The following is a 24,437-nucleotide window of genomic DNA, read 5'->3' on the forward strand; positions in this document are numbered from 1 at the left end:
TTTAAACAGCCTTCGTTAAAAAAGGGAGTATGTTGTTCTATTAAACTTTTATTGTTTAAATAATTTAACTTTGTTCGTTAAAAAGAAAGTTGAAAAAATATTTTTCACTCAGTAGCGAGCTTTGGAAGGTTGTCAATGAAAGAAATACAATCGCCAAAAGATGATCGGTTCATTATTACTAGTCGCCACTTTGGAAATACTCGCAAATGCGACTGTTTCACCCGCGATGTTTTTTTGTTTTTTTTTTTACATCGGGGTCACCACTTATCAAGGGCCAAAGGTCACTCAGAGATAAGGGTTATTGCGTGTACAGTAATCAATGAGATAGTATTGTAGTAATCATTAGTATTGGGGGTTTTGATAGAGTGTCTTACTTAAGGGGGCGGTTTGTCAGGAGTTTGTTTATGTTGGACTTGAAGATGTCCAGGTTGTAGTCAGGTGGGAAACAGGCAAGCAGCAGAGAGTTCCACTGGCGTGCAATTCTAAGAAAGAAGCTTTTCTCATGGAATCTACGTTTGCATGTGGAGCCCTGTAGATAGATAGATAGACAGACAGACAGACAGATGACAAATAATTTACTGCTTCTGCGCAACCATTCTCTAACATGTTCAAAGGGAGGGGTGATAGGGATGCCCAAGCACCTGCCCCCTTTTACTCCTTTTACTAAAACACAAGCCTATAATATATGCATACAAACCTATAAGATATGCATACAAACCTATAAGATATGCATACAAACCTATAAGATATGCATACAAACCTATAAGATATGCATACAAACCTATAAGATATGCATACAAGCCTATAATATATACATACAAGTTGTAGTCGATAAATAAACGGCATTACGAATATGCATGCATAACGTAATAGCTATTGGTTCATGTTTTAATTTTTAGCCTTGCAGCAAACATGTCTTCATAACTCAGGTATTAACGTCAAAGGAAAAAGGAAACCGTAAGCTAAACGTTTTGATTTGGATTCTCGGTGGTGGTGTACGAGTCATTTTTTTTTTTTTTAAATAATAAATACGAAATCTGCATTAATTAAAATATCATATTTAAGCGTATTTTACGACCGGACAATGCTGGGCGGCCTACTAGTATATATAGAGAGATGTAATAGATGCACTGCTAAATTTATAACAGTGAGTCTTTTACGAACCCAATTTCCTTCCAACAGATGACCTACAAAGAATACATCCTACAATGTAACCCAGCCACCATATTGCATGTAACTAAATATTCTCGGTGTCGTTGTTATGATCCAAGAAATCAATATCCTACATTGAATTTATTTGAATATTAAATATGCTAAGATTACTCGTATTGATACGCTGTTTGAAGAGATGAAAAGAAAAGGTTTTCTATGTTATTTTGAATTACGTAGACAACTGTTCTCAACTTGGTTGATAGTTTCACAATGTTTCGGCCGATGTAACTGTCGATCGTCTTCAGATGCCTATTTTCGAACTTGCAAATGTTTATATTGAAATCTAGAATCTATAAAGAATTTCAAACTAAATTGAATTTTTCATGTATTTGAAAAGACTTGTAGCCGAATTTTAATTTATTTGAAAAAATATATAATGGCTCAATTTTTAATGGATTTTAAAAAATAGTAATAGCTGAATTTTCCATGAATTTTGAAAAAACTTGTAGTAAAATTTTTAATTTATTTGAAAAAATATATAATAGCTCAATTTTTAATGTATTTAAAAAATAATAATAACTGAATTTTCCATGAATCTTGAAAAAACTTGTAGCCGAATTTTTAATGTATTTGAAAAAAATATAATAGCTGAATTTTTAATGGACTTGAAAAAACAAATGTCCGAATTTACCATGATTTTTTTTAACTCCATGATATTGCACAAGCAATGTAAGGCCTGAAAAAAATCATCAGAATCCACATGAGCACTACTAAAAGCAGTAAATATGCTTATAAATATGATTATTGTTATATATTGTGTATTTACATTTAAATAAGTTTTTTTTTAATCAGCGGGGTTAAATTACATTTATTTGCAAGGAAAACACATTAAAATAAGTTAAAACAAAAAAATATTGTTGACCTTGTATATGCTTTGAATAGCAGGAGTGGATTTTAATATCAGGCTTAAGACAGGGTAGTCATGAAATAGGTAGGCAGACGAAGTTTTGGAAACCGGAAGGCTGAAACCGGATAGACGGTTTAAACGACCAAGCAAGCAAGCTGATCTGAGTTTTATAATTCTATATATTTAAATAAAAAAATATTTAAATATTTAATAAATAAAATTAATAATAATAATAATAATAATATATATATATATATATATATATATATATATATATATATATATATATATATATATATATTAGTCTTTATTTGTGTTTACATGGGAAGTAATATGTTGCAATACAGTTATGAGCATGTTTTGGTCTGCTAGCTACTGGTAACTAGAGACCGTTTTAGGTGATACAGCTTAAACGAAAGCAAAGTGTGTAGTCTAGTTACTAATAGCTAGCTGACCGAAACATGCTCATGACTGTGTAGCAACATATTACTGCTCATGTAAAAACAAATAACGAGTGTAACCTGTGCTAATTCGGTATTAAGCACTCTTGTTGCACGTCATTGGTTTCTTTACCTCATGAAAACAGTAACCTCAGTGTGTGTGTGTGTGTGTGTGTGTGTGTGTGTGTGTGTGTGTGTGTGTGTGTGTGTGTGTGTGTGTGTGTGTGTGTGAGAGGGACGGTGGGAGGAATTAGACCGAAAGTCTAGAAAAGCGTGGCCCTGTCGGTGGGGCATTAGAATACGCCGACTGCCCCCTTGCAGAGGGTAAAAGTCCCTCAATGGGGGTCCTGGATATGACCTTAAACTATATCCAGTGGTGAGGCCCCAGCTTGTGGGCTTTGGGGAGTGTGGAGCCACCCTTTAATTACCATTGCTCCCAGGTCCACTCTGACCCGGAGTGGTAGTACCTGTTAGGGTCCCAACAATGGGTTGAATAGAAACCGACGTGAAAACAACAAATATATTCTATTAAAAAAATATTTCTTCAAAATCTTTGGATTCGGCATTAAATAACCTGAAAAGGATTGATATGCCATAAAACAAAAACAACCAACCAATCTAGAAAAGCAAAGTTTAATTTAATATATTAATACTTTAAAGGAATATTGCTCACAGTACTGTAGATATATAATAAGCTCATTAGGTATATGTATTCTAGAGCTATATTAATGTTGAGTATAAAGATTAATAATTGTAAATTATGAATCAGTTTCAAATTTTTTTGTTTCTCCTTTTGAAACTGATTCATAATTTATATATATATATATATATATAATGAATGAAGGAATGACAAAGGTCTATGTTCAAAATTTCATGATGTTGACCATCTTACAATTTATTCCTTTAATTCAATTGACGCTTACAATTTCAACTGAATTAAAGGAATAAATTGTAAGATGGTCAACATCATGAAATTTGGAATATAGATTTTTGTCATTCATTCACTATACTCTCTGTAATTAGATTCAGCTTCTTAAATAAGTATTGGTGTATATATAAAAAGGAAATATAAGTGATTAAAGAATATTTCCACAGAAATATATATATATATATATATATATATATATATATATATATATATATATATATACACTTGTGCCCGATATTATTCATACCCCTCGGATCTTTGAGATTTCTATAAGAATATTGCTCAAACCAGAAGGTAGACAATATTAAAGGGATTTCAAACAATAAATCAAGCATAAGCATTTAATTTAAACTCAACAAATAAATAAATTATGCAAGTTTGAAACATTATACAAAGAAAAACAATAATGGCACTAGTTCAAAATTATTCATACCTCTCTTACTAATAGTCAATAGCATGCCCTTTATTCTTAATAACTGCCTGTAACCGTTTTGGATATTTATCAACAAGGTTTTTACAAGCATCAACACTGATTTTTGACCATTCTTCAATGCAGTAGTTCTCCAAATCCCTCAAATTTCTAGGTTTCCGCTTTTTAACCTCAGTTTTCAATATGTGCCAGAGGTTTTCGATAGGGTTCAGATCGGGACTCTGGCTAGGCCATTCCAAAACATTAATTTGATTATCCTCAAACCATTTCTTGACTATTTTGGCAGTATGTTTTGGATCATTATCCTGTTGAAGGACCCAGTTTGGTCCTAAATGGAGCTTCTCCGCATCCTGTCTAATGTTTTTCTGGAGTATCTCCAAATATTGCTCCTTCTTCATGGTTCCATCTATCTTGACCAAACTACCTGGACCACTAGCCGAAAAGGAGCCCCAAAACATTAGGCTACCACCACCATGTTTGACCGTGGGTATGGTGTTCTTTGGGTTGTAAGCTTCTCCTTTCTTCCTCCAAACGTAAGAAGCATCCATATGGCCAAACAATTCAATTTTTGTTTCGTCAGTCCACAAAATACTTGAGAAAACGGACTCTGGAGAGTTCACATGGGTCCTAGCAAACTTTAGACGTGCTGCAAGGTGTTTTCCGGTGTGCAATGGAGTCCTTCTTGGTCTTCTTCCTTTCAGACCATTTTCATGCAGAGTCTTTTGCAATGTTTGCCTTGATATTTTTATGCCAGAAGACTCCAGATTTTCTAAAATGTCCTTAGTAGTGGTGGTTGAATTTGCATTAACACTTCTTACAATATTCCTGGTGGCTCTAGCAGACAGTTTACTTTTCCTTCCTCTACCAATCAAGTTGTTTGTTGTGTGGTGGCTCTGGAATTTTTTGATGATGCTCTGTACTGTTGCTGTAGGGACCTCAAATTTCTTGGAAATTGACTTGTAACCTAAACCATCCTTATGTGAATTCACAATTTTAGTCCTAAGATCATTACTAAGCTCTTTTTTCTTCCCCATTCTAATAATTTTTATTCTTTTATTGGTTTTCAGTTAATATCATTTTAATTTCTGAAACATGCAAAAAACGAAATGAAATTAATCAAAGGTTGTATAAAAGCATTCAAAATAAGAATCAAACAGGAAACAAACAGTCAGAAACTCGATTAATGCTGAAAAAATAAGGGGGTATGATTATTTTTGAATATTGCAGATTTTATAAATAGCTGTATATTTCTTTTATTACAAGTATCCCGAGATTTTAAAATGACGAAAATGATAAGAAGAGGTTTATTAAGAATATGTATCAATATGGACGTAAACAATAAATTCTTACAAAGTTACACCTAATAAACTCAATTTTCAAGGGGGGGTATGAATAATATCGGGCACAAGTGTATATATATATATATATATATACACACACACACACACACACACACACACACACACACACACATATATATATATATATTGTATTAATAAAAGGTGAATTTGTATGGCTTATTCTACTGTTATATCTTTTAATTTTCTTCAGTTTTTGTCTATCCACTAAACCTGCGCAACATAATGCAATCTCTAAGTCCCTTTTAAAAATATGTACGGGTTTGGTCTAAAATAAGTAAAACAGACAATGAAATAATGAAAGGGAGATAATTTGGGGGGATTTTATTGAAAGCAGACGAGTGCCGTACATTGTTATTACATATGTGTATGTTATGTTTATGGGGACAATAAAATAAGACTGAAATTAAACAAAGAACAAGTGAATTTGGTATAAAATGACCCTTAACAGGAGTTGACATATCATAAACTCCAGTAAGCGACCTAGTTGCTTTAAAATCCATACACGTCTAGTAAAAGAAAACAAGAGAAAAAAGTAATATTTTTTATATTATTTGGATTCTTCCGACTACTGTTCTCATCTTGACTGTTATTTTCACAGCGTTTCGGTCGATGCAGCTTCTTCAAGGACCCATGGCATAATGGCTAAAGTACTTGGTAAAATTCAGTTATAAGTTACAGTGGGAGACACTCAAATTACAATTGCGAATTACTTAGGTCTTCTACCTGGTCATGGCTGACGGAGCAAGGACATGCTACAACCATGAATTAAATAAAATGTTCCCTTCGAAATTCTGTGTAGATTCCCGAGTTTGACAGATGGATTCCCCGAGTCTCGAAAAGATACACCTGAAGAAGGTCGGAGGTTACATCGACTTAAACGTCGTGAAAATAACATTCAAGATGAGAAGAGTTGTCTGAATAATACGAAAAAATCAATCCTCATCTCAAAAATTCAGAAGCACTAATAGATTTTTGGATTTAAATTCTAATGTTAGTTCCTCTTGCCAAGAACCTGTCTCAGATCAGAGAAAAAGGAAAACAAGGAGGCTCTGTGGAATCGGCGGTTCTGGTTAATCTTTTAGATTTGCAGGTTGTTTATTCTAAGCTAACAGCGCCGCCAAAATTACTCATGCCGTCTTCTCCTCGCATTCCTTATTTGTAGGTGGACGTACACTCAAAGAACCAAGTCTGGGAATTTTTTTTAATCTTCATCTTAGGGTTGCTGCCGCCACTGCCTGTGCTGTCTGCCTGTGCAGTGGCTATCTGTTCTGTTCTGAAGAATAGCATTCGACGGGAAGAAATGTATCTAGTCTTCTTCGGGCGGTGGGGGGGTATGGTGGTTGGCATGTTTGAGACCCTAGTTTGGCCGTTGCTTATTGATGAATGTATACTACAAGTAAGGAGAGGAAGGACGGAAGAGAAGACTTGGAGAAAGAATACAAGAATGAATTAATGAACAGGTAAAAAAGAAAGAATAGTAAAAAGGAAGAAAGGATTAAAGAATGAAGGAGAAGAAAGGAAGGATTAGAAAAAAAGAAAGAGATGGAAAAGGGGGGACTGAAGAAAGAAAGTGGAAAGTAGAAAGAAAGGAGAAAAAAGAAAAGAATGAATGGGAGAAAATGAAAGAAAGAGACAAAGAATGAAAAAGGGATTGAAGAGAGAAAAGGGAACGTATGAAAAAGAAGAAAAATTAAAAGGAAGGAAAGAATGAAAGAACAGGAAAAAGAAAAGAAAGAGGGGATAATAAATGAAAAGGAAGAAAGGATTAAAGAATGAAGGAGAAGAAAGGAAGGATTAGAAAAAAAGAAAGAGATGGAAAAGGGGGGACTGAAGAAAGAAAGTGGAAAGTAGAAAGAAAGGAGAAAAATGAAAGAATGAATGGGAGAAAATGAAGGAAACAGACAAATAATGAAAAAGAAAATGGAAAATTATGAACTGAAGGAAAGATTAACGAGAAAGAAATAATAAAAGAATATAAAAAAAGGAAAATAAGAAAGGATTAAAGAAAGAAACGAGCAAAAAAAGAGAATGAAAGAAACAGGAAAATAAAAAAAAACAAGGAAGAATTGATGAAAAAAAATTAGATAAAAAAAAAAGGAAATAAAGATGATCAAATAATAAAACAAAGAAAGGGAAAATGAAGAAAAAAAGGAAGAAAATGCTTTTTTTAAAAAAAGATTACTTTTTTTTTAACAAAGATATCACCACTTATCAAGACCCAGGGGTCTCTCGAGGATAAGGGTTAAAGAGTGTACAGTAGTCAATTGGACAATATAGTAATTGTCAGTAATAGAAATTCAGAAAATTTGTTAACTTAAGTGAAACGACTTATCAAGAACTTGTTTACATTGGACTTGAAGACAACCATATTGTATTCAGCTGGAAAGTAGGTAAACGGAAGACAGTTCCACAGGCGTGCAGTTCTAAGAAAGAAGCTTTGTTTATGGAATCTACGTTTAGGTTTAGGCACAGATAAAGAGTGGGGGGGGGATTATTGATAGTGTTAAAGGGAAAATGAAAAATGAAACGAAAGAATAAAAGGATTGAACAAAGAATGAGAAAGAAAGGAAGAGTGAAGAAAAAGAAAAAGAAAAAAGTAGTAAAAATTAAAGAAAAAGAAAGAATAATAAAGAAATAGAAAATTAAAGGAAGATAAAGAAGAAAGAAATGATTGAACAAATAATAAGAAAGAAAGTAGAAAAAGAAGGTCTTAAAAGAAAAAGAAAGAAAGGATAGGAAAAGTATAGAAAGGGAAAATTAAAGAAAGAAAGAATTGAACAAAAAATGAGAAAGAAAAATCTGTTGCCAAAATCGCTGGAAAGATGATTGGATCACTCTATCGCACCAGCAGGTATCTCACTGCCGATGCAATCCTCTATAAGAGTCAAGTACGTCCTAGAATGGAGTACTGTACCACATCTGGGCAGGAGCTGTTCAGCGCACTCTATCCAGCCTTGATAGAGTTCAAAACCGACTTTGAAATCTAGTAGGTGATGCCCTTTTCTCTTCCCTGTAACGCCTTTCCCACAGAAGAGACGTTGTGAACCTGTTTCTGCTCTATCGTTATTTTCATAGTAAGTGCTTGACTGAACTCCAATCTATAGTCCCCTCTTGCCAAACTTTCACAAAAAAACACTCAACTGGCTACAACCACTATAAACGATTTCCTCCATTCTCTATCTATGCCTAAATCTAAATGCAGATTTCATGAATAAAGCTTCTTTCCCAGAACTGACCACCTGTGGAGCGCTGTTCCGTTCTCCTGCTTTCCAATTGAATACGACAATGTAACCTTCAAATCCAATGTAAACAAGTTCTTGTTGAGCTGTCCCCAAAAATAATCAAATGTTTTTTATTCAATTTTCACCCCAAACAAGGCACAGTGCCACTTTGAAGCAGGGGGCTACTATCAGGGACTTAATTAGCGGGGTCATTATGAAGGGAGATGAGTAGAAAGATGTTTATTAACACCCAATTTATACCGTTTACGATTACTGGACTACCACCTTACATTCATTAACCCTTATCCTCGAGTAGCCTTCGGGCCTTGATAAGTGACGACTCCCAAGTAAGAAAAAAAAATTTTCAATAAATAAAAAGAGAAAAAATAGAATTAAGGATTATAGAAAAAAGAATGAAAAAATGATTAGAGAAAAGAAAAGACAGAGAGACTTAAAGAAAGAAATATGAAAAAAGACAAAAAAAGAAAGAAAGAAAAAATGATGGAAGAAAGAATAACATATGTATAGAAAGAGAAGAATGAAAACAAAGAAAGGATATCAATGAAGAATTTAGAAAGGATTGAAGAAAGAGGTTAGAATGAAAGTTGAAACGAAGGAAAGAATTATAGAAAGAAAAGAATAAAAGAGGAAGAGAGGATAAAAGAATGAAAGAAGACGTGAAGCTTAAGAAAGAAAAGAAAAAAAGAATGAATTCGAATGAGGAGAAGAAAAGAAGGAAATATAAATGAATGAGAACCAAAAAAAAAAAGGAAAGAAATCAAGGAAGGAAAGATTGAAGAAAAATAAAGAAAGCAAAGATTTATAAAACACGAAGAAAAGAAAAACGAAAAAGAAGGAATAAAATAAAAAAGAAGAAGACTATAAAAAAGGGAGAAAAAGAGCGATAGATAGAAATAGATGGAATCACAAAAAAGGCACAGAATTAAAGAAAAAAAAAAGAAAGAGAAGAAAGAAATTAGTGATGGGACGATTCCAAAATTTACCTCGATTCCGATATAATTACCGATTCTGATTCTTTTTAAATCTCTAAAGAGTTTGTTTTTTGGGTTTTTGTATCAGATTACTTTAAGACGTGTTTAATTTGTGCATACATTTTTTTAAACATAAAAATAAACAAATAAAAAAATATTGATAGAAAGTAAATATCACTGTGACGACAACCAAAGCAATAGCATCAACCGTCCCCTGCTTCCCCTAAAATCCAACCTTATGTGGTTTATCGGTAAGGATGGCTGCGATAATAAATGGATAAGACAAGAGCTATATTTTATTCACGAGACGCCATTTCATGAAGAACAAAAACAACTAAGGGCAATAACTCTTCTCAACTTCAGATTTATAACAAGGGGACATAACTATCACAATGCACTTGTTGGATGTAGATGCGATGTATAGATTTTAGTTTTACTGATAGTTTAAAAAAATAATGTTTATCATTGTACCAGCAATGAAAAATTAAGTTTTATATAAAAAAAAAAGACCGATGATGATGATGATGATAATAATAATAATAATAATAATAATAATAATAATAATAATGATGATGATGATGTGAGTATGAAAGAAAAGGAGAAACGAAGCAAATACACAGAGTTAGCCAGAGAGTTAAAAGGGATTTGGATGATGAAGAAAATCAAAATAGTACCGATAATAGTAGGAGCACTAGGAACAATTCTGAAAAACCTCGAAAAAAGAATGGCCGAAATTGGAATCAGAGAAATAACTGCAAAAATACAACGCCTAACGATAAAGAAAACGGCTGAAATATTAAGGAAACCCCTAGAATGTGGGGAATAACACAAGATAATATAACAAAGAAGCGTTACAGGGAATGAAGAACGCCGAAGCTGCATATCAACAAGTTCTACACCACCATCATGCATCCCCCCATTGTCTCATCACCCTTCCCCCCCCCAATAGAAAAGTGATACCAAAGAGCCGAGAAGGGTCAAGGTAGATGGAAAGACCGAGGAGAGAGCTCTGGCCATACCTCCGCTGAATAAGCGTGAAGAGAACTGGGATCGTGGGGAGGTTTAGTGCCACTCAAATTCCAGTACAAGCCAATGGCCACTACCAGCAAGAAAGCAATGGTATGAGGCTGTTGCAATGACGCAGATTTATTTGCAAATGCTATCGAAGGAGGTGAAGAGAGCTGGACGTCTGGAGAGACTTGTCACTCAGCTTCCAGAGAACACCACAGGTCTCCAAACCGATCGTTTGTTGACTTGTGTGAAAGCTCCATGTGAGCCAATAATAAAAGAATCGTTTTTGTGCATCGGAATATTTTCATTTTTTTTTTCCCGATTAATCATTAATCAGTCCAACATTAAATAAAATTTAAAAAGAAAGAGAAAGAAGAGCTCTAGAACGGAAGAAAGGGGGAGAAGAAAGATAGCGAAAAAGAAAAGCAGATAGAAAGAAAAAAGAAGTAAAAAAAAAAAAAAAGAAAAGCTTCGCTGTGTCTTATCAGACAATCAAGTTGAAACTTTGTTCTGAATGAACTGTATGCTCTAACATTACCTCCCTTTCCATACACTCACGCAGGCATGCATACACTAGAGGGCGTTTTATACGCTTATCAGTTATTCCTTTTACCAACACCAGGGGGAGCTAACATCTGGACTATAAAACCAAGAATGTAAAATATTCTTCATCTTTCTCAACTTGCCTCTCGACCTCCTTAGACCAAAGTGGTCACTCACAAAACTCAATGTGGTCAATCACAGCTTGCACAGTCCATCTTCATCCTAGTTTTTGACATACGTAAAAGTGCAATAGTGTGTAAAACGAACTTATTCCAGCATTTTACGTGCACATATCTGCAGACTGCCATGCCAAATATACGAGCACTTTTCATCTTGAAACGAACTCGTCTTTAACATAGTTTATTCGATAATCCTTAAATTACGTTACGTGTCTGAATTTTTGAGATGAAGATTTTTTGTATGGAATGGAACGTTAAAAGTGTCGCCCTAAAGAAAACAACACTACAGCTTTATTTTAAAACTTTTATTGAAAAAATCAATTCACATAAGTTGATTATGTAGTAGAGCTGATATCTATTTAATGTAGCCACCTTCAGCCTAAATCACCGCCTCAATACAGGTCCAGAACTGGGAGCATGCCTTTTCAATGAGCGCTGGTGGGAGCTCGGCAAATACTCGGTGGATGGCAACAATCAGGCTGGCTTTGATGTTATGGGAAGTCATGTTGGTGATGTTCTCGACGTATGACCAAAGAAGTAGTCCAGCAGGTTCAGGTTAGGGAAGGAGGGGGGCAGTGAGAGAAGGGTACAAAGTTGTAGCACTCCTTCTGAAGCCAAGCCTGGGTCTCTTTAGACTTGTGTGCCAGTGCCAAGTTCTTCTGCCACACCCAGCAGGCACCTGATTCCACCAGGGGATCACCACACTCTTCAGCACATCCAGATACACTTTGGTGTTGACTTCGAAGATGTGAGAAGCATGATGTGGCCCTCATTTGAAACCACACCAAAGACCATAACCGTGGCTAGAAACTTTGTTTTAATCACCTTGAGCACGTTCCTATGGTTCTGGCTGTTGTGCACCTGGTCCTGGCAGAAGTTCTTTTCATTCGAAAAAAAACAGAGCATTTTAGGCTTCTTGGAATGCTTCAGTTTGGTGAGCAACCTGACGGATTTAGTTAACCTGAGATTCTTTGTCTTCTCATTTAAGATCTGGCTTGTCTGGCTCCTTTAGGACCTACACTTCAAGTCCTCCTTCACACATGCATTCACGCATGTGTGTGAAACGCATTAATCTCTGACAATCTGACAAATAGGCTGCTGGGGAGTCTCATCAGTGATTGCTTAGACTTTTTCGATGAACTCTTTGGTTCAGATCTTCCTGGCAGTGTCCTTGCCTTTGGGCTTCCACTCCCTCACCTTCAAAGGGTTATCTAATGCATTCAGTTGTGCCCTCAAGAGTTGAACCGCACGGATTTTCATTTTGAGAGTGCTGGCAATGGTCTTGTTGTCATAACTTGGATTGGTAGAGAGCATGAGTTGTACAGCGGTGCGTCTCTGATTTTGCTCGTTGAACATTGTGTCACTTTCAGACATGATAGAAGGCACCTATTACCCTCGGGATTTGTACACAACTGGCCAACTAGTAAATGGTGTGCAACAAAAAAAAAAAAATGAAAAAGAAAATCGGTTTTCATCAAACGGAAATGGAATCATGTCGTCTTTTCTAGGGCGACAATTTTATCGTTCCACCTTGTAGTTATTCCAGCCACAAATGCATTGTAGAGCCTGAGTAACAAAGCATAAAATCTTTTCTGCTCCAGGTAGATTTTTATAGTTTGACAAAAGCAGAAGAGACTAACGCAGTCCTTTTGTTTCCATTGTTTGACATTCAGAGCTGAGGATCTGAGAAAACCGAAAATATTAATCTTTTCGGTACTTGTACAGTTTAATCAACACATTAAAAAATGAAAACACCGAAAAAAAAAAAAAGGTTATATTGTGCGTCTCCGTTTTGAACTGAAGATCTCTGAAAAAAAATTTCACTTAATTTGACCGAGTAGGTTTTTTGGGGGGGGGGGGTTACAGTGGAAAAACACGTTTTTATGAAAGCGTGTTGAAGGCAGGCATCTTGTTTTTGTTTTTGTTTTTTTAAATTTTGTTTGGAGTTTATAAACGCCACGGGGAGATAACTCCTTGTAAAGCGCCTACATTCCCTCCCCATCTTTAATACTAGCTTTTCTTCCTAAAAATCGAACCTTTTGCTCGGTATCATAACAAATTGTTTTTTTTTCGCAGTAAAAGAAAAACTACTTGATGAAAATTAAGTGAATTTTTTCTTTGGAGAACTTCATTTCATAACGGATACGTACAATTTAAACGTTTTTCGATATTTTCATTTTTAATGTCTTGATTACACTGTACAAGAACCATCTTTTCAACGTTGTTCCGATTGGTTTTGCTTTCACAGTTGACTTGATCCGCCATTTGCATATTGCTGCATTTGATCTTTAGTCCTCATTTAGAGCATTTTACAGTCCTTTAATAATATTCATATTGTATTATTTCGATTATTCAGACTATAGTCTTCATCTTGAGCGTTCTTCAGGTATGACTTGTTGAACTCTGGAATCATCTTGTTTTATGGAAAACGCATCGTTCATTTCTGTGTAAATAAGTCTATTTTTCTCTTCTACATGCGGACAAGTCGAGTAGGAACCGGCTTGTATGTGTAATAAAATTGTCAGAATAGTTATCGTCTGCCTGTCGCAATTCACGTGTAAATGTAACTTTTAAAACTTTTTTTTCAAATAAATTAAAGTCATGACTCAACAATCCATTAAGAAATCTATTTAAACTTAACAGAAATCCTTTTTAAAAATGGGACAAAAGACCAGCATGCAACACATGTTTAAAAATATACATATATACTAGCAGTGAAATCCGATGTTAGCCAGGATTGAATGAAGATCAACGAATGTTCCACACTTTCACTTGTCATCGAAATCAGTGAAATCGCCCATTTTTTCAATCCAATCGACTGATTGCCTGTTCTAGTCGAAGACCCACCACGGTGCACCGGGAGGAAACTTCATATGCCTCCTTACAGTGACTTAGTCCACAATACATGTTTATCTATATTGCACTGCGGAAAACGTACTGTTGATGTTATAAAATTATTTTTATATGATGGCTTGAATTAAAGTTTAAAATGCAAAAGTCAAGTATGATGGTTGGATTGTGCTCTAAACAGAAACCTTCATTTCGAACGCGCCTCAGTCTTATCAAAGAACCTACTGTTGATTTTATATACACAAAGTGGCTTCAAAAATATAAATTTCACCTGCCTGTTTAAATGTATGTATGTATGTATGTATGTCTGCCTAAAACTTTCGACAGAGGCGACGGATTTTCACAAGATTGGTATCCTTTTGAAGATCGACCCTTCGGACGACAAATATCAAAAAGTTGCCTAAAAACATTAATTCCTTCACCCTCGACTGGGCACTTTTCTGCAAGGATCGGCAGCTTTTTTCGCCGATATTTTCGAAAGTCATCCTCTCTTTTCGATTGACTAGCCTTAATTTAAACCTTTGCCACTTCCGGTTTGGCGATGGACACAACAGCAAAGACATCACGTTTTTTTGGGTGGCAGGGGTGTCACATTCTTTTCCGGGTTCGAGCCTACCTGCCTACTACCACTTGTTTTTGTTTTTTTTCGCTTTATTTTGCTCAATATACGCCGCCAAACTCCCGGGCAACACCGGGCACCCAGGTTAGTTTATATATAAGTAAAGATTAAGATAGGAATAATTTCGTAAAACGTCTTGATGTTTTTATTACAAAATAGATTATATATATATTCCTTTATTAAATTATCTTTACAAAATCTCTACATATATAAAAGGCAATTTTACTGTTTGTGTATGAGTATGAGTTCGTTCCCTATGGACTCCAAAATGGTTGGGCCAATTTTTATGAAATTTAACACAAACGTTGTTTATGCGTCTGGGGTGTTCTTAAATAGGTTTTGTATCAGAATGCTTCCGTATTCAGTATGCAAAATCGATATTCAAAAAAAGATCCCATTAAAGAAGGAACAGACGATTTTGAGCAAAGTTAACATTTTCATACAATCTAACATCACTAGTACATTTGAGAAGTTTTATCACAAGCAGAAGGGTCAGGCGTTTAAAATTAACAATAGGTTCTTTGATAAGACATGGGTGCTTTCGAAATGAATGTTTCTGTTTAGAGGACAATCCAACCATCATACTTGACTTTTACATTTTAAACTTTAATTGAAATCATTAATAAATCAACAAAAATAATTTTAGAAAATCAACAGTAGTATTGGAAGTGTGGAGCATTCGTTGATCCTCATTCAATCCAGAGCAACGTCGGGTCTCCCTGTTAGTTGTAAATCTTTTCTTATAATAAACTAGCGGGGAAGGGGCGCCCGGCTTTGCCCGGTTGTAAAATACGCTTAAATATGATATTTTAATTTGTCTAGATTTTGTATATATTATTATAGTCATGATTCCAAAAGTCAAAAAAAAAAAAAAAAGTATTTGGGTGCCATCAGCTAGAATCGAAACCGAAGCAAAACTGTAACATTCAAAGCTGGTGACGTTACCACTGTATCAACGTGACACGCATATGAACTGATTAAAAATAAACTACGCTGAATGTACAAAATGTATAACGACTTTTTTCAATTTTCACCCGTTAAAAACTATTTTAACCGACCCATAATAGAACGGTCCATAAAAGATCGAATCATTTGAGGCTCCTAGCGCCGCTCTGCAACTTTTAGTTTCGAAAGAGTTAGAGTTTAAAAATATGGAGACAGACAGACAGACATAGTGAGTTTTATAAATAAGATTAAAATAAAAGGCAGGAGGTAGGCTGAGAGAGTTAGTTTAAAGATATGAATTGCATATTGTTTATACCAGTTTCATGAATTTCAGCATCCAAAATATCTTGAGATACAGAGGGATAAATAAAGGCCTGGCCAAAGATACGTTAGGTTGGGCGTCAATTTCTGAAAGCGGTCTAACACATGCCAGCATGTAAAACGGAGATTAAAATGATGATGATGATGATGGGGAGGAGGAGGGTGAGGAGGAGGAGGCCGTTAAAATGATTGCTGCTGATGATGATGATTATGATGATGATGCTGATGATGATGATGACAACGGAGGAGGATAATGACAATGATGTCGATGATGATATACGATGACAAAGGATAATGAAAAATATGGCTCTTAACATGATTGATTTCTTGGCCTTTTGGCTAGGAGAAAAGTGTAGTATCTGTTCTGACACTAAACTGGATCTTTTCTGTACTCGGTGAGTGAAAGAGAAATCATTTCCAGACTGAAGTGATTTTTTTTTTTTTTTTTTACTAAAAGCAAAGAGTTCCCCTTTTAGGGGGAGTGGGAATTTTCTTCACATTGAAAAATAAAATCTACCTTGTGTCAAACTGTGCCCTCGTGGGGAAGCAAACAAGTAGGGTCCTTTACATAATCGCCCATAACATCTCACTTGATTGATTATCTTAAATTTAAACTCTTCCACTACGGTTTAGAGAGGGGGGGGGTAAAAAGAATTCTTTGGAATGGATTTTTTTTCTCTCATCAAAACTATTCTTTTTTTTTTTTTTTTTTTTTGTTAAACGAACCGAAATCGAATTGCTAAAACGAAAAGCTGTTAAATGTAATCGAAATCAAAGAATTGATAGAATTGGATTTGCCTGTCTATAGGAAGAATCCGTTCTATGCGAAAGGTTAAAGAGACATTGCTGTGATTGTACTGCGAAAATAAGGTCAACGATAACGGAATTCAATAGCAGAAAGGGTCTTTAGGAAAATGGCATTTACTCTCCGCACCGTAAGGTCAGTTTTGACACAAGGTCAAGTTGATGCTAAGTGCTCAGCCCTTTTGGACAGTCACGTTAGATAAAGAAAACAATATATATATATATATATATATATATATATATATATATATATATATATATATATATATATATATGACTAGCTGGACGTCCGGAGTTGCCTGGTCGTACAATACGCTTAAACATGATATTTTAATTTATGTAGATTCCGTATGTATTATTATGGAATCAATCCTCTATTGATTATTATATATTATGAGGAATAATTTGCCGGTGAACGAACTGGAAAAAATAAATTTAAAAAAAAAAATAACAATAATGCCATTCATCAAATTTCGTCTGCGTTTGTTTACAATATCATGTCAGTTGATTCAGTAAAACCCCGGGATACGGTGGCACTAACATAATTTTAAATTTTTTTTCAAGTTACAAAATTGAATAGGATGTTTTCCCAGCCCCTAGTTACGATATTTGAATATTATAAATTAAGAGAAATAATTTGCCCGGTGGGCTAATTCGTAAAAAATAAAATAATAAATAAAAAATAATAAAAATGTCGCTCATCAAATTGCGTCAGTATTTGTTTACAATATCACGTCAGCTGATATTTGGGTTTAACGATGAATGTCCTAGAAAAGTCACTTCTGATTAATGTTTAGTTTTAAAATATGCAAACGAAGAAATGATTTGCGGCGATTTTAAATGGTGCCTCTTCTTTTATTGTAAATGAAGGATATGGCCTCGACAATCCAATGTTGAATTAAGTTCAATTATTTGTTGGATATTCCTGCCAAGTCGGACAAATAATAATCCAAAGAAAAATGATCGAAAACAATGAAATAATCCACAATATTTTGGTTTGAACTGCTTGGTTTGAACAGTTTGTCTGTATGTTTACCAAATGGAGATTTGTTGAGATCGGAGATTTATGTGATCTGAATTTATACGCATATTTGTACGTGTGTATTGTACATCTAGTTTTCCTTTGTATATATTCATTTATGTGTACGTGTTGGCATATATATGTTTATATATATATATATATATATATATATATATATATATATATATATATATATGCATGTAATATATATATATATATATGTATGTAATATATATATATGTATGTAATATATATATATATATATATATATATATATATATATAACAACTTCATTTATTCACATAAATTTAATATACGAAAGTATAGATTTATGCGCCTGAAGAATCCTATAGTTGGATGAAACGCAGAATATTCAGTGTAGCTTAATCGCCATATATATTTTATAAATTACTATATATATATATATATATATATATATATATATATATATATATATATTTTATAAATTACTATATATATATATATATATATATGTTATATATATAGATGTGTTTATATATATATATATGTTTATATATATATATGTTTATATATATATGTTTATATATATATGTTTATATATATATATATATATATATATATATATATATATATATATATATATAAAGTTTGTATATTTGTATATTCATATGCACGTGGCTGCAATCAGTGGATATATAATGCAATTGATTATTGATCTCCAATCTGTCACATTGTCTCTGCACTCTCAAAGATTTCGGAACTTTCCTAATTTTCAACACCAACAGATTTTTACCTTGCCAGAAATATTTACCATTTCGTCTGCCTTTGGAACAGACATTCTTGGAGTAAGGAAGTCAGAACTTTACATATTTTGGATGTTACATCCGGTATGGATTTGTTCAAATGTTGTGGATTACTCTATTGCTTCCAATCATTTTTCCTTGGATTATTATTCATCCGACCTGTCATGAATATCCCACAAATCATTGAACTTAATTCAACGTTGGATTGCCTAGGCCATATGATAAGCAAAATATATGTTTATTCATAATTAATAATTTTGCTAACTACATTTTCATCTGATGATATGAGCCATTATTGAAAATCCATGGATTAAGGAAATAAATATAATTCTTTTCCATATATCCCTTGTTTCAAACAATAAATTTTGGACTTGAATAGATTTACATATATTTTTAATCCACAGAATTTAACTATAATTCCCACATTTATATTTTGCTCTATTATATATATTGAGCTTTTCCTTTTTGGCTGAACATATTATCCCACCATTATTATTATTATTATTATTATTATTATTATTATTATTATTTATGGGTTAAAATGGGCGACCATTTGGGAATTCCAAATGCTATATGTTCTCTCTGCTTATCTCGGCATTGTTCGCAGTCAGTCTTGAGCCTCTCCTTGCCACTGGACTCAAACAGTGCAGATTCAATAAAAGTGTGGCTGAGGATTGCGCAACCCTTGCCTCACAATTACATGCGCAGTTACCCTAACAGGGGATGTCCATTGTCTCTTGAGACTTAACAAAGGCATCGATTATTCACTCACTAGGAGTTTTCACACGGGCTAACACCAAAGATTTCTCTTTGAGAACAACTGGTGGTGTTCCCTGACGTTTGAGTGACAACAAGTCTCCCCAGATTTCCAGTACTCTCCATCTCTTTCCATAACATTTGCAAATTAATTTACGTTATCGCAACAGCCGTTTATAATTGATTTCTTGCTAATATTTAATAAGGCAATAATAATAACATTTAATATTTAATGAGGCAATAATTCATTCGATTATCACATCTGTGATTGAACTCATATTTATCCATTAGTAGTTGTGTATGTATAGAATCCGTGAATAATTTTTTTTAAAAAAGCATAAATAGATCTCAGCGTGAGCCTTAGGTGAGAATCATCACAGATAAGAACCCTTTTTAATGCAAATAAGAACGCCTTTCAGCTCTTCAGGTTCAAGGCATATAGGAAATCAATGGTTGAACTATGGCGTACAAATCGAGTATTGACGATTTTCGCAAGGACAAACCATGTCATCTATAATATCTTTGGCTTGTTCTTGGCCTTCAGGCCAGGATCAAAGTGTAGTATCTGTTCCGGCAGATACTGCAAGCTATGACTAGCTAGGACTAGCTATGACTAGCAAAGACCAGATGTGGGGGCAACCCCACATGCCTGACCTTTAACCAGCTCCCATTTCCCACCTCTCGGGAGCTGGTCCCCTTTTTCCCTTCCCCCTCCCTTCACTCCTCACATTAAAAATTGGCCTTGTGCCTAATTTGCTCGGTGGGGGAGCAAATAAATACCATCTGTTCCGGCAGATACTGCAAGCAAAGACCATATGTGGGGGCAACCCCACATATAAGACCTCGGTCAATGTAGGGGCAACCCTTCATACCAATTGTCACTATCCAACTCCCCTACTCCCCGGGGAGTTGGTCCCCATTTCCCCTTCACTCCTCACATTAAAAATCGGCCTTGTGCCTAATTTGCTCAGTGGGGGAGCAAATAAATACCATCTGTTCCGGCAGATACTGCAAGCAAAGACTATATGTGAGGGAAACCCCACATATAAGACCTTGGCCAACGTAGGGGCAACCCTTCATACCAATTGTCACTATCCAGCTCCCTTACTCCCCGGGGAGTTGGTCCCTATTTCACCTTCATCCTCACATTAAAAATCGGCCTTGTGCCTAATTTGCTCGGTGGGGGAGCAAATAAATACTCTGTTCTTAGATTGTAAATAGGAACAATGTCATCTATAAACACAAAGAAAAAAATCACTTAATGCTTCTATGTCTTTTTTATGATCAAATATTCCTCTGAAATGGACAGTTTTACAAAAATAAATAAATAAAAAACAAGGGAGGGAACTCTTGTATTGCCAGAAGAGAATACAACTTTCTATACTATATTGTGCGCATCTACTACTTATAATGGATATAGAATGACCGTCTTAATGTATTTCGACATCAGTTTTAGGGAAATAATAATGATCGAAAAAGATAAATGGGAATCTAGATGTTGAGATAATTTTGTTCTTCTATGTTTCAGTTTATTGATCCTCCAGACAAAAGGAAGGTGGACCTGCAAATTCACCCTTGTCCGTTCGTCCGTCTGCGATTCTCTCAATAACTACGTCTTGGAATTTTTTTTAATTTTGCACAAACATTAAACATTAAAAGTAACAGAACGGATTTTCCAAGAAAACTCCGGTTGTCCTCCTAGGGATACCTTTCAGGTTAAAATCGCTAAAATTGGCACTTTTATGCTTATTAAAAAAAAAAATTGATGCCTTGGATTTTTATAAAACTTTCTGAAAAGTTGTAACTAACTGATTTCTATATAATTTTGTTTATCTATACTTTGCGATAACACTTGAGTGTGCACTAGGGGCTCTTTTAGAGCTAATAAAAACACTCCATTTTTTGGGACTATTTTACCATATTTGTCCAAAGTTTTCTGTGTGTGTCTATTTCGCAGTTTTGCATGGCGCTGAACTCAAATTTAAATATGTTAAGACCTTGGGGACTTTTGGAGCTAAATGGTGGTGGTAAGGGGGTGCAAATGATGGACTTAGTCATTTCTTTTTTTGCATGGTGCAGAACTAAAATTTACATATGTTAAGGCCTAAAACTGCACTGTTTGTTCATTTTCACCAGGATTTGACATCCCCTGGGGACTTTTGGGGCTAAATGATGAGGGGGGACAAATGCTGAACTTAGTCATTTTTTTTTATGTCTCGTTCACTGTGCACTCATGGGGGGGAGGCCACGCATGCTTCACTTGTTTTGTAAGATAGGAGCTAGTTCCAGTTGCAGATTCTTAAGTACAATGATGGTGTACTGTGTCTGTTACTTTTCATTTATGTCTTAGAAACAAGGCCAGCAAGTAAAGAGTCTTTCACTGTGCACTAATGGGGGAACCATGCATGCTTCACTTGTTCAGATTACTATTGCTTGTTATATTCTCAACGTTTCGGTCGATGAAACCTCCGACCTTCTTCAGGTGTATCTTGTCAAACTCGGGAGTCTCAAAACACAATTGCGAACTACTTAAAAGTCCTACCCAATCATGGCTGATGGAACGAGAGCATGCTACCCTCATAGATTAAATCAAGTGTTCGGTTTGATATTCAGCACAGATTCCCGAATTCGACAGAAAGATTCCCGAGTTCAACAAGATACATGTGAAGAAGGTGGGAGGTTGCATCGACCCAAACGTTTTGAAAACAACCCTCAAGATGAGGACAGTAGTATATTTTAAAATAGTTTTAGTTCATCGCTTGAAATACTTGAAATATTAATCTCATTTATAAAACTCACTGTGTTTGTCTGTCTGTCTGTCGCCTTTTTTTTTTTTTTTTTTTCAAACTGTAACTCTTCTGAGGTGAAAGGTCACAGAGAGGCACGAGGCGGGTCAAATGGTTGCATTTTTTGTGGGCCGTTGTTTTTATCGATCTTGAAGTGGTTAAAAAAGTGGCTAAAGTGTCAAAATTGAAAAGAATTAGAACTTGTCAAGCATACGTCGACTTAAACTGCTCTTCTACACATATGCAAATATGTGTGTACATTTCTAGATTAGTGTTAGTTTACTTTTACCTATTTATTATCCGTCATATATATTTTTTTTTACTTTTGAAATCACATCTATATATTAGGTACAATATAATATGAAATAATCGATAGGGATTTTTGACTCTACAATAATATGTACAAAATCTGGACAAATTAAAACGTTATATTTAAGCCTATTTTACAACCGGGACACGCTAGGGGTCCACTGCTGGTTTTAAATAATAAACAATTCATTCATGACTTTTTTATAAACATGAAAACGTCCCCATTTATTCAGTATAAATAACCGCTGACATTTTGATAATTTCGATACAAATTAATTTATCTTTCAAATTTGGCCTAAAAGACAAAGGAAAAAAGAAAGAAGAGATTTGTGTTTTCACTTGCAATTCTAAACAAAGAAGCATTTGAACATAAATCTCACCCGTCTGTTTAAATGTATGTATGTATGTATGTTTAGTCGCCGGTGACCCGACCATGAGGCAGGTAGTACTGGGTTACATGGTACCAGTAGCATATGACATGACCTGACCAGATTTGTTTGGTGAGGAGGGCGGCTAGTCTCCCTGAAGGATTAAAAACAAGACCTTCCAAAGGGCGAATGAGCCCTTTTTGGGGGTCAACGGCCAACTAGCACCGTGTGTCTGTGTGTATGTATGTGTGTGTTGGGGCGGAGAGGGCTCCCGTAAGCCGTGGTGAAGGCAACCTTTCTAGGAGAAGCAAATCTCTAATTTAAAAACCATAAAGCGGGAGACCAGTACCCATATTAAGCTGGTCTGCAGTTTAACTTGTTGCTGGCTATCTTGCTCTTGCTTGTTGCTGGATCTCAACATTTTGAACCGAGAGAGAGTCTTAGCTGTCGTACAAAGCTAAGACTCTGTAACATCATCTGTGTATAGATACTCCCTCACGCATTTGTCTATTAAAATGGTCCTGTGGCGATGGAAGTCATTTTTTGGGCTCGTATCTGAGGAAGTGGCACTCGTCTGACAAGACGTTGCAATCATCATGTATGTATGTATGTATGTATGTATGTATGTATCAGCGCAGTGAGCCACAAAGCTGTCTTGTGTTGCCAGATATAACCTGTGTCAACTGCAGGCGGACGTACAAAACAGCAGGTGGTTTAAAGCGGCATTTGATTATACATAGAGCTGACCGTCAAGAACGTGCTGCTAGTGGCGCACATGTCTACACAATGTGTGCCAAAGAATGCTTTGTTTTCGTGTTTCTCTATATCGGTTTTTTTTTTTTGTTCTATATCAAGTAATGGCAATGTTCGAAAACGAATTTGCTGCCATCATCAAGTATGTATGTATGTATGTATGTATGTATGTATAAAACTTTCGACAAAGGCGACAAATTTTCACGAGATCGGTATCCTTTTGAAGCTCGACCCTTCGGACGACAAATATCGAAAAATTGGCTAAAAACATAAATTCCTTAACCCTCAACTGGGCACTTTTCTACAGGGAAGGGTCGTTTTTTCACTGATATTTTCGAAAGTCTAGCCTTTAATTTTTCACTGATATTTTCGATTGTCTAGCCTTAATTTAAACCTGCGTCACTCCTGTTTGGTGATGGACGCAACAGCAAAGATGTCACATTTTTTTTTCACCTTCTTTTCCTCCTTTGCGGTACAGGTTCGAGCCTGCCTGCTTACTACCATTTTTTTTTTTTTTTTTTTTTTGCTCAACACACACCTCCAAACACACGAGCAACGCCGGGCACCCAGGCTAGTGCTAAATAAACAAAACACTAGATGTATGTACATATGTGTTGGTGTGAAAAATATTTAACTGATGAACTCTTAAACCACTGGTCACATAAAACTGAAATTAACAGGAAACAGTAATCATACATGAAAGATGGGTTATAATGTGTAAAATCTTTGTTTTTGATGGATGAATAACACGTACAGACGTATATCGTCAAGTTGAAATGCGAAATGTTCGTTTCAACTTCAACTTGCTATTACTATTTCTATTACTTTTGCGCATGCGCAAATTTATTTGTAGTTTGAAGTGGTTTAACTTTAAATCTTTTTTTATCTATCTGTCGATAGCTCGAACGGTAAGGAATGCGGCTGAAGTGTTAAGTGTTTTGATTTCGATTCTATCT

At 35.0% G+C, this 24,437-nt stretch overlaps 1 protein-coding gene, 1 long non-coding RNA gene and 1 pseudogene across 3 annotated transcripts in view; 2 read left to right on the forward strand and 1 right to left on the reverse strand.

Moving 5' to 3' along the window:
- LOC145259686 (junctophilin-1-like) overlaps positions 1-24,437 on the forward strand; it is a 629,234-nt gene that overhangs the window by 304,754 nt on the left and 300,043 nt on the right. The window lies entirely within an intron of this gene.
- The window catches only part of LOC145259688 (uncharacterized), a 94,923-nt gene that overhangs the window by 6,272 nt on the left and 64,214 nt on the right, over positions 1-24,437 (reverse strand). The gene's annotated exons all lie outside the window — the stretch shown is intronic.
- Positions 16,218-16,371, forward strand: LOC145260121 (U2 spliceosomal RNA; annotated as a pseudogene).

Source organism: Euprymna scolopes, chromosome 35 (assembly GCF_053919585.1).
Source record: "Euprymna scolopes isolate OS-2025 chromosome 35, ASM5391958v1, whole genome shotgun sequence".
Taxonomy (NCBI): domain Eukaryota; kingdom Metazoa; phylum Mollusca; class Cephalopoda; order Sepiida; family Sepiolidae; genus Euprymna; species Euprymna scolopes.